Source organism: Schistocerca nitens, chromosome 4, assembly GCF_023898315.1.
Source record: "Schistocerca nitens isolate TAMUIC-IGC-003100 chromosome 4, iqSchNite1.1, whole genome shotgun sequence".
Taxonomy (NCBI): Eukaryota; Metazoa; Arthropoda; class Insecta; order Orthoptera; family Acrididae; genus Schistocerca; species Schistocerca nitens.
In genome coordinates, this window is record NC_064617.1 from 869624598 (window position 1) to 869636943 (window position 12346).

The following is a 12346-nucleotide window of genomic DNA, read 5'->3' on the forward strand; positions in this document are numbered from 1 at the left end:
AAGAGCCGGGATTTGAGCTAGTACACTAATCCTACGACTAAGATAAAAATACAGGTGGTGATGGTTGATGATCCAATAAGTAGTAAGCATTGCTTATGCTCATTACGGCACTCATGCACTTGTTGAAAAAGATGTTCCATAGTTATACGTCCATCCTGAGCTGCTAGCATCCGGTCGAAAGAGGTGAGCAAAGTCGGGTCTAATGTGTTATTCGAAAGAGTGACATTTTCTTTCATGACAAATTGCACCGGTTGGTTGGGTACATAGATCAATGTGCATGTTATGTTCATGATAGTAGCTCCAGTAATCACGGCTGGTAAATGGAAAGTTGGCCCTGAAATGTCACACTGTGTGCCGTTAATTAACAGTCCCTGCCCCTGCAATTCTATTCTTTGCGTACTCCCTTGCTTACCCTGCTCGTAACAAACGCAAATGACAACTGTGTTTTCCATTACTGAAAGTACCCAATGTGGACTCACTTGCTGAAAGAACTGCACCGTGCCTGCTATAATTTCCTTAGGGCACTCTGCAACTGGTTCTTGAGAGCAGAATGGAGAATACTCACAAGATTTGGGAACAGTGTGTAACAATTTCGCGGGGCAGATAGTAACTGGACCTGTTCGACAACACAGCAAGTCTTGTGCAGTGAGGAACACATGAGCTTGTCTGTTATGTGCCACTAACAGTATTTACCGTACGGTTAATTGTACGAATTTCTGCAAAATTTCCCACTTCACTGGATACGTATACAAGGCGTAACATTCAAATTTACAATCCTTACTTGTTAATGGTATTATGATATGAATTCTCAGCAGGGTACCCGTCTGCATACTGGTAACAGTGGCCATTTTGTAATACAGAGATAAGTGTTCGTCTGTTAAAGTCATCAGTAGCTCCAGGGATGCGGGCAATTCCAATTGAACTTTCCGTAATCCTTGCCGAAGTTGTTCCGAAGGTAACAGTACTGGGGTTAGGTGCCCGCGCTTTGTGTGCAAAAGCTGATCATAGTATCTGGTATTCCCCCTGTGTGTCATTAAACCTTCACTGATTAGCCATCATGGAATGAAGTTCATTAAATGTATTCTCGAATTTACAGATTTTGTCTTCAACCGCCCAAATATTACAGTCTACCCTTAAGGTCCATTGATGTTCAGACATAATTACGTCCGCTTGTCACGAGAACAAAACACCACTTGATATTGGACGTACCTTCAAGGCTTCAGCTAAATTGCAACAGCAAAACAGAATAAGTATGCTGAGAGATAGTGCTCACCTTCCCTCTTCCCTCTTCAGCGCAACCCATGATGCTGGAACTACTGGTCTTTCCAGAACGTCATGCCTCCTCAGAAAAAAAAGAAAAACAACTCATATTAGCTCTTCCTTTTTATGCGTGGACTAAGAGCATAATAGCATGTCTGATCGCTTCCATAATTAACTTGGTTCTCTTGTTTATCTACTCCTTTCTTATTCTTTTTCTTAGATTCATCTTTCTCTACACTAGACGTTACTGCAGACAATGAAGGAAGTTCCTCAAAATTCCCCTTGAAAGGCCTAATTCGGCTCACATGCACAATAGTAGGGCAAGTTGGAAGCTGTAATTTTACATTCACTGGCTATGTCATCTCGATCACCTGGAAAGGACCTTGATAACGGGATACAAATTTTTTCATTTTGCCTTTTGGCACATACGGATTAGTCATCATCACTCATTGTCCTATATGATATTTGGGTAAAGCCGCCTTTCTATTGTGAACTTTGTCCTGTCTCTCTAATGCTTTAGTATTCATTTTTTTCACCTGCCGCACCCCAGATTGTTTTCAACTTTGTGGATAAATCCTTAACAGCCTAAATATCGGTTCTGGTGGGGCTTGAGCAATTCAAACGGAGATGGCATCTTCCGACTGAACAGTACTTCATATGGAGGCAATCCTGTACTTTCATGCACTTCTGAGTTATACGCCGTGGTTACGAAGTCCAATAGGGTATCCCAATTGTTGTGTTGTGAATTTACATAATAACTTAACATCTTAGCTATTGTACAATGAACTCGCTCAGTCCGAGCATTAGCCTGTGGGTGTAACGCGCTCATTCTCAATTTCTTTACATGCAACAACTTGCATAACTGTTTCATCAAATCGGATATAAAATTTGTCCCTTGATCTGTAATTATAGTTTCATGTGTTCCAAATTTCTATATCCATTGATGTACCATGGCATGAGCCACTGTTTCGGCTCGCTGGTCCGGAATAACTGTCATAGACACATAGCACAAAAAATGATCTATTATTGTTAAAATATAGCGATTACCCACTGGTGTTTGCACAAACGGTCCTAAGACGTCTATGCCAAGTAATTGGAGTCATCTATCCGCTTCTGGTAGTCGTTGCAACACAATTTTCTGATGACTCACTTCCGCCCGTTGAGCACACGGAATGCAATTCTTTACGTACTGATCGACATCTTGCCTATGCGTTGACCACCAATAACTCTGTGCTACCCTCCTTTCCATTGCTCTTTGACCTGAATGACCAGAAAACATTGAATCATGTGCTTGCCTTAAAATTTTGCTTCGCAATTTTTATGGTACGACTATGCGTGGACTGTTCCTAGTTTTACGGTACAATATCCCGTCTCTGGAAGGTAAATCATTGACAATCTGTGTCAGCGGTTTGTGCCTCCACCCATTCGTTCTCATTTATTCCTGTGTATTCCATGGCGCATACTTTACGACTCAGACCATCCGCGTTTCCGTGTGATTTACCCGGTCGATGAATCACTTCAAAATCGTACTCACTAAGACGCAAAGCCCACTTAGTTAATTTACTCATTCAGTCTTTAAGCCCTAGCAACCACTTAAGTGCTGCATGGTCAATAATCACCTTGAAACGTCGTCCATACAAATAACACCAGAAATAGGTTATTCCAAAAATTAATGCCAATAACGCCTTCTCGGTTGTTGAGTAATTTTTTTCTGCATTGTTTAGCTGTCTGGAAGCATATGCTATCAGGTGTTCCTCCCCATCTATTTCCTGAGATAATACAATACCCAAAGAGTCACAAGATAATATAAACTGTTTACTAAAATATGTAAAAGCCAAAACTGGACTAGATGTTAACAAATTTTTTAACTTTTGAAAAGAGTCTTCGCATTCTGCTGACCAGTGAAATTTTGCTCCCTTCTTCAACAACCGTGTGAGGGGCTGTAAAAATTGGCAAGACCTAAATAAGACTGCAACTCTTTTACTTTTGTAGGTTTCGGAAAATTCATTACTGACTCTACAAGTTGTGAGTCCGTGCGGACACCCTCCTGTCCTATAATATGACCTAAATAACGGACTTCTTGCAACAAAAAATGACATTTTTCCATGTGAAGAGTTAACCACGCTGCTTTCAGACGGTCGAAAACTTCGCACAAATGGCGCACATGTTCTTGCACGTCCATTGAGAAAACAATTATCTCGTCCAAATATACCATACACTGATTAGGTTTCAGCCCTCGTAACATGCTGGAGCATTTTTGAGTCTGAAAGGCATTCGCTGATACTGAAAATGACCTTTAGGTGTTGAAAAAGCTGTCTTCGGTCAGTCTTCTGGGGCAAACTCCAATTGGTGGTACCTGCTTCGAAGACCCAAGGTCGTGAAATACCGACACTGACCCAAATTATCCAGAGCTTCAGTGATATTAGGCATTGGGTATGCATCTGATACAGTTTTTTGATTCAGGAAACGATAATCACAACAAAAACGATATGCCTTACCCCATCAGGTGATTTTTTACCCACTATTAGGACAGGAGCGGACCAGGGACTACTACTGGTTTCTATTATCCCATCCCTAAGCTGTTGATTAATAAATTCTTCCATGACAGGCTGTAAACTCTTTGGAAAATGATATGGACTTTTATACACTGGTGCTTCATTCCCAGTGGGGATGTAATGCTGAACTAACGGTGTGGCGGGCAGTGGACCATGAGAATTAAATAACTCTTTATATTCCGTCAAAAGGTTCTCCATGACTTCTCTGTCTTGCCCTTCTAAATGTGCTACTTTAGCCCTCAGTGCAGACCAGCTGACAGACTCTCCCAGCATTGTGTAATCTGCTGTGAAATCCTTATCCAGTTCATCTTCCCCTATTATCTCCAGATTCACTATTACAGTACCCCATGCTAACTGCACCTCTTCAAGGCCAAAATTATCAATACTGACAGGCACAACCTTTTTCCCTTCTATTTCCCACATGTAGGACATGCTACGGTGCGTAAAACACTTCATTTTATCCATCGGCTCATTCTCAGACAAAGATTCAATGACACACAACGAATTTACCGGCACACTAGCTCCAACATCTGCCCAGATTATTTTCCCTGTACCCTTCGGTATAGTATCCCGTGAGTTAACCCTAAGAGACCTCGTATGCAGTTTAGGTGGCCCACCCGATGTCTGGGCGGTTCCTTGTGACAGTAATGGTTTTTCGGCCACAGAACCTAGGCAAAATTGTATTCCATCCAGTTCAACTGTATGCCGTTCCAGGTTAACTTTTGCGTGATGCGCAACTAGCAAATCCAATTCGAGTATGATATCGTAGCTGCTGCCAACAACTGGAAGAACTTCTACCTTCACCTGGAAGTTCCTCATTTCCACTCGGAAGTTTAACACTGCTGATCCGAGTGACTTCACCTGTCCCCCACGCACGCAATTTAACGCCCAGCGTGGTGGTTTTAATTCTACTTTACCAAGTACATTTCTACTCACCACGGACACCTGAGACCCGGTATCCAATAAAAATTTGCACGGTCTGCCCCTCACCAACCCGGTCAGAAAAAAATCTGCACTAGCATTAATCCTTACCGGGGGTGTTAGACAGTGGACACACCACCCCCTGCCCTGTTTAACTGAGGGGGGTGAGGCCCACCTTGCAGTTTCCTATAATGTTTCTGCCAGGACCCATTGCAATTACGCTCCCGATGACCCCAAAGTCTGCATTTCCTGCACAGCACTTCCTTGCAATCACGTCTAATGTGTCCCATCCAACCACGTCTGAAACATTTTATTTCTGCATTAAACACTGCTTTCCTGTCCCACGTCTTTGTTACTGCTTCAACTTCCTCTAACGCCACAGCGATTCCGACTGCCTCATTCAGAGTCTTAGGGAATTCCATCCTAATCTTGTGGGAGTTTTCAGGTTGTATTCCCCGCAAAAATGCGTCTTGTGCCCTCTGCTCAGCTTTCTGCAGAATGGCTTCATTAACCCTATCAGAATCCATTAGCTCATAGGTATTAACATTAATTTTTCGAATTCGATCTACAAAAGCTTCTATTGATTCCCCATTCCTTTGATACATTCTATTCAATTGTTCCCAATAATATCGAGACGTATTTTTCCTCCTATATCCTTCCAGCAACCCTTTTTTGAATACTTAAAATGTCTGAGCATTCCTTAATTCTTCATGGCATGTAACGTATGCTCTGGCATCCCCAGTTACTTTCAACTTAGCCACATGCAAAAGTGTTTCTGCACCCCAATTTCCCAATTTAGCAGCTGTGCTAAGGTTCTCAAAAAAAAATCATAACATCCTCCCCAGCTTTTCCCAAAAAAGGGGTGACCAGAGACACAGCGTTAGTGTCAAGAATTAATGCGTTAACAGGAAACCATTCCTTGCTCGCTTCTTTAAACCGAGCAAGCTCTATCTCTAATTCTGACACTCGCTCAGTTAGCTGCTGAATAGCCACCTTGGCTGACACAGACTGCTCCATCACTACCAGCTATCGAATCAAGACTACAGTAAGCCCAGAAAGAAGAACGGGAAGGGAAGACAGACTATGCTACAGGTTCAGACAAACCATCAAATGAAAAATTGGCACTTATTTGTCATGTTTCAGGAGTTGCTGATCCATTGTTGCCCTTCTCAGGTGCCACATATCCTCATCGATTACCAGCCACCATTTCCTCCAAATCCAGGGAGAAGACCACTACTGTCACCAATTCTAACAGGAGTGTGTGATACGTAGGTTGCCCAACTGACACCACTTGTAATAGGATGACCGGAGCGGGTGATGTGGTCAGGGTTGTAGGGCGTGGCTGGGTAGAAGAATGTGGCTGTTTTTAGCAATCTTCCTCTTTATTGTTGGTTCTTCCAATACGTTTTCCGGTAGCTCAGCCCCACCGCTGGTGTCGTGGTGGAGACGTGCTGATGCATGCAGCCCCGGGGAACGTGACACCGCGCTCGGTCAGCGGCTGCACAGGCGGTAGGAGGTTAGCAGCACGAGGCCCAGCCCAGCTCACCCCTGCAGACGCGGTAGCTCGTGACGACACTAGGAGTCGCAGGTGCAGCGGCGGGCAATGCCCTCTGCCGGCGGGTCCTCAGGAACAGTGTCACTGATGACGACGACGTGACAGCGACCAAACGCCTTATCGGTCGAACTGAATGCCGACACCCACCTCTGATGCCCTCAAATAGTGCAGACCGCTGCTGAATCCGCCAGTTATGCGGCGGCGTGTTTATTAGAAGGTTATCGATGAGTTGGCTAACGCAACCGCGCCACACGTGGCCCGTGCCTGCGTAATTCTGCTAATGCTGCATTCTGGCTGTTGATGGCTGCCACGCATGTACACACATACCGGTGCTCATTGCAAAACTATGTCACCTGCATAACGCGCTGGCCAGCCTTCGTCCGCCGTCTGTTGTGAGGCTGGTGCATCACGCACTGAAACACATAAAATCACTATTTCGCACCATATTTCTTAAAAATAACCCCTTGTCCTCTACAATACTTAAAATAATAGTATATGATAAATAACAATGGTTGTCTTTCTATTTATTAGGGGGCCTTTTACTCTTGATCAGAATCAATAAAATAAATTTGATCTGGTCACTCACAGTTTAGCTTTTCTTCAGCATCACCATTCCCTTCATATTGCTTTTCTTTCTCTTCTTTTCCTTCCTTTCCTGGCTCTCTGCTACATGTTTTTACTCTTTGTAGAATTTGTGGTGAATTTGTGGAGGGGGGGGGGGGGGGGGATGAAAATGAGAAGCTTTTAAAGATCATTGTATTTTGCCAGTTTCATAGGATTTGATATGGTTTTTTGTTGAAGTTCTGGAAATCTTTGAAGTTGTCTGCCCAATTTTTTTGTAGGTTTAAGATCTTTTTTGGCAAGAGGCATGGTTGCACTGAAAGAGGCTTTAAAAAGTAAAGTAAAAGGATTTTTCCAGAATGAAATTTTCACTCTTTAGCAGAGTGTGCACTGATATGAAACTTCTTTACAGATTAAAACTGTGTACCAGACCGAGACTCGAACTCGGGCCCTTTGCTTTTCGCGGGCAAGTGCTCTTCTGACTGAGCTATCCAAGCATGACTCACGAGCCACCCTCATAGCTGTACTTCCACCAGTATCTTGTCTGTGGCTGAATACCTCACTCCTTTCTGTATCGTGTTAAGCCTGAATGGTGAAGTGTGTAATCATCACTCTCTGGAGAGGCAGTGATCAAATCTTTGTCACATCATTTAGATTTATGTCTACATCTACACATATACTCCACAAGCCACCTGGTGGTGTGTTGCAGAGGGTACTTCTGGTACCACTAACTGATCTCACCCCCACCCACTCCCCTCCCCCATTCCACTGACGAATGGTGTTTGGGAAGAACAATTGTTGGCAAGCCTCCGTTTCAGGTCTAATTTCTCAAATATTCTCATCATAGTATTATGTTTGTGAATGTTACTGTTGTGTTACAGCTATGACTGGCTGTTGACAACAATCTTCATAAGAGAATAAATGAACTGTAAAGCCTCAAAAAATAATTAGTCTCCCGTTAATCTGTATTATCATATTTCTAATTTCTGTGATTGTTTGGTGGAATTTAACATATTTGCTGCTGGCAACCTGTTTATTGTCAGAAATACCAGCTTGTTGTATCTTCCCAGATAATTTGTACATACTTGTTCCATTGCACTATTTCCAGTGACGTAGTGATAAACATACTGTGGCTATTAATACCTCTGTTGCCCTTTCATTTTCTTGCATTGATATTTTTATTCTTGTTGTGTATAAATCTTCATGCATTTTTATGAAAGATATTAAGTAAATTTTCTCTCAGATCTACTGATTTGCGACGGCTGTAGTGTATTGTTTTGCTAGGAGCACTCATGTCCACAAAAAACACAACACCTCAAATGACTATAGATAGGCTGTTCATATTCACAGGACATCTACATCAGTATGTACTACAGAAATGATTAGCATTTCAGTCAGCTGGATGCAGCATGTGTCCTGTTGCCTGATGGGCACAGGGTCCGCCATGGGCCCTGATTGATAACTTGTTCCATATGTAATGGCATCGGCACATAAAGGCGTGAATGGCATCCTGTGATATAGTCCTCCATGCTGCATTCATCTGGTTTCAAAATTCATCTATAGTGACTGGTATTGGGTCACAGCACTACACCTGTCATTTCACTGTATCCCGCACATTTTTGATTGGCAACAAGTCTGGTGATCTGGCAGGTCAAGGCAAAAGGCTGACATGCTGTGACACCAAGAAGACGTGTTTGTGCAGCAACATGTGGTCATCCATTGTCTTGGTGAAAAATGATGTCTGGGGCAGCGTGCAGAAAGAGTACGGCTACAGGTCGCAGGATGTCGTTCATGTAGGTCACACTGGTCACAGTGCCCTGAACATACACCAACCATGATTTGTGTTTGTACCCAATAGTACCCCAAACTGTAAGGCCTCAAGTTGGCACTATATGTCTTGTCTGAATGCAGTCACTGTGATGCTGCTCCCGATGTCTGTGGCGAACAAAAACGCAGCCATCATTTTCAAACAAACAGAACCTGGATTCGTCCAAAAACACTGTCTGATGCCATTCCTGTCCTCAGTGATATTCCATACACCATTGCTGTCTAGAATATTTCTGCACAGTCATCAGAAATGGATAAGTGGATGACATGCATGTAACCCAGGCCATAATAAATGGCAACAGACTGTCAACACTGATAGTGTATGATGTGTTATGCTGTTCCACTGTTGCACCAGAGGTCCCACACGAGCAGCAATTTTCCAGATGGATGCATCACGTTCTCTCATGCCAATAATGTGCCCTCTTTCAAACTCACTGATTTCATGGTATGGTTTGTGCATATGCCTGCATGGCTTCCTGCATGTCTTCTCAGGTCACACTGATCCATTACTTTAGGTTTACAGAGACAATGAGAGCTGCAGGCACATTGTACCAGTAGGTGCTGTTGTGCCACAATATTGATGTTGACATTGAACCTGCGATCCGACATGGTTCAAATGCTAATTATTTCTGCAAAACATACTAATGTAAATGTCCTGTGAATAAGATCATCCTGTCTCTAGTCATTCAAGGTGGTCTGTTTTTTCTGAGCAGAAGTGTTTATTTACCATGGAGTTCTGGCTGCCAGATGATTTTATGCTAAAAATGTCTATTCAAAATACTGAAAATCACTGGGGTGCGATAGCGTGAATACAGCTTTGGTCAGCCTGGGTGCCACAGGCAGATAGCTGTGCTAGTAACTTCTTATCACAAACATTCAGATCTCAAATAGTAGACATGAATTCTGGTCATCAGAAGCTAAGAGGATTTTCTGTAAAGTCATTAACATTAAAATTTTATCACTTAACACTTCCGGGCTGAGATGCCGTGGTCCATACATAAGACTCTCCCCTGACGTTTCACCTTCGACTGTGGAAGGCAACCTCTGAGGACAATCAGTGTACTGCAACGAGAGCACAAGTGAGCGCCATATATGTAAGCCATCCAGAGGGCGCTGCTGTCAATCACGTGATGTTAGCTGTGCTATGATCTCTGATATTGCCAACTTTCTCAATTTAAATTAATCAATTATCACACTGTTGCTGCAATGTTGACATCCATGTCTTATCCAGCTTAATTCCTTCATCTTTTCTATTAAAATTTTTTCAGTGTTTGGCAATCTCAATGGCCTCTCTGTACACTCATGCATAATAATGTGATGTATTTGCCATGACGGTTGTCTCACTAAACTTTATTTCATGATCACCTTCCTGAAACACATGTTCCACTACAGCCGATTTATCAATATGTCTGAGACAGCAGTTCCTTTTATGCTCACCCAGACGGGTGTTGATAATGCCTCTTTTTGTTGTGCCTATATAGACCTTTCCACAACTGCACTGAATTTTATAGACACCTAGTGTAGCTAGAGGATGTCGTTTATCTTTTGTGGATCGTAAACATTCTGTTATTTTTGTGGTGGGTCTGAAAACAGTTTCCACATTGTACTTGCTTAAAATTTTTCCAATGCGATCAGTGACCTTACTGATGAATGGTAAGAACACTTTCCCCTTCGGTTGGTGTCAGTCCTCGACAGTCCTGGTTGTCAGTCTAAGGTGTAGTGCACGGTCTATCTCTCTGTTGGAATACCCATTCTTCTTGAATGTCGCTCTAAGGTGTTCAATCTCATCATCTAAGTGAGCTGGTTCACATATTTTGTGTGCCCTGTCTATTAATGTTTTAATCACCCCTCTTTTATGTCATGGGTGGTGATTAGAATCTTTCTGCAGATAACGATCAGTGTGTGTGTCTTTTCCAAAAACCTTATGACCCAATGAGCCATCCCTTCATTTGATTACAGTCACATCTAAGAAGTTCAGGTGACCATCGATTTCCTTTTCCACAGTGAATTGAATTCTTGGATTAATACTATTCAGATGTAACAGGAAGGCATCCAGTTCCTCTTCCCCATGGGTGCATATAACAAATGTATCGTCTACATAGCGATACCTCTGGCTGGTCTTTTTCTAGCTGTTTGCAGCACCCGTTGTTCAAAGTTCTCCATGAACAAGTTAGCCACAGCTGGACTAAGAGGACTTCTCATAGCCACCCCGCCAATCTGTTCATAAAAATAACATTATTATATTGAAAATAAGTTGTTGTAAGGCAATGTCTGAATAATGCCAAAATATCACTAGGAACAATGTCCACTATACATGTGATCACTTCATTCACCGGAATCATGGTAAACGACGACACCACATCAAAACTGACCAGGATATCATTAGGGCCCACAATAATTTCCTTAATAATATTGATGAAGTGATATGAATTTTTTTCACCAACATGAGGTTTCAGCAGTGAGGCAAGGTGTCCAGCTAGTTCATAATTCAGAAAAGACACACACTGATCGTTATCTACAGAAAGATTCTAACCACCACCCAAGATATAAAAGAGGGGTGATTCAAACATTAATAGGCAGGGTGCACAAAATATGTGAACCAGCTCACTTAGATGATGAGACTGAACACCTTAGAGCGACATTCAAGAAGAATGGGTGCTCCAACAGAGAGATAGACCGTGCACTATGCCCTAGACTGATAACCAGGATGGACAAGGACTGACACCAACCCATGGGGAAAGTGTTCTTACCATTCATCAGTAAGGTCACTGATCGCATTGGAAAAATTTTAAGCAAGTACAATGTGGAAACTGTTTTCAGACCCACCACAAAAATAACAGAATGTTTATGATCTGCAAAAGATAAATGACATCCTCTAGCTACACTAGGTGCCTATAAAATTCAGTGCAGTTGTGGAAAGGTCTATATAGGCACAACAAAAAGAAGCATTATCAACACACGCCTGGGTGAATATAAAAGTAACTGCCGCCTCAGACATATTGATAAATTGGCTGTAGCGGAACATGTGTTTCAGGGAGGTGATCATGAAATAAAGTTTAGTGAGACAACCATCACAGCAAAGACATCACATTATTATGGGCAAATGTAAAGAGACACCATTGAGATTGCCAAACGCTGCAAAAATTTTAATAGAAAAGATCAAGGCATTAAGCTGGATAAGATATGGATGTTAACATTGCAGCAACAGCGTGATAATCAATTAATTTCAATTGAGAAAGTTGGCAATATCAGAGATCATAGCACAGCTGACACCACATGATTGACAGTGGCACCCTCTGGATGGCTGATATATACGGCACTCACTTGTGCTCTCGTTGCAGTTCGACAATTGTCCTCGGAGGATGCCTGCCAGAATCGAAAGCAAAATGCCAGGGGAGAGTCTTATGTATGGACCACAGCATCTCAGCCCAGAAGTGTTAAGTGATGACAACACCTGCCACGAAAGCCTTCATTCTATGATTAAAATATTAATTGAAATAATGTGTTTCAGCTTCCTTTTTTTTCACTTATTTCCACACACTACAACATTTCTGCATACTTTAATGCAATAATAGTTTTAATTTTGTCTGTCCAGGACCAAAAAATTCATCCTCTTCATTAATGCTACTTTTCTTTCCTTTGCCACTCACAAAAATTAGTTTTTAAT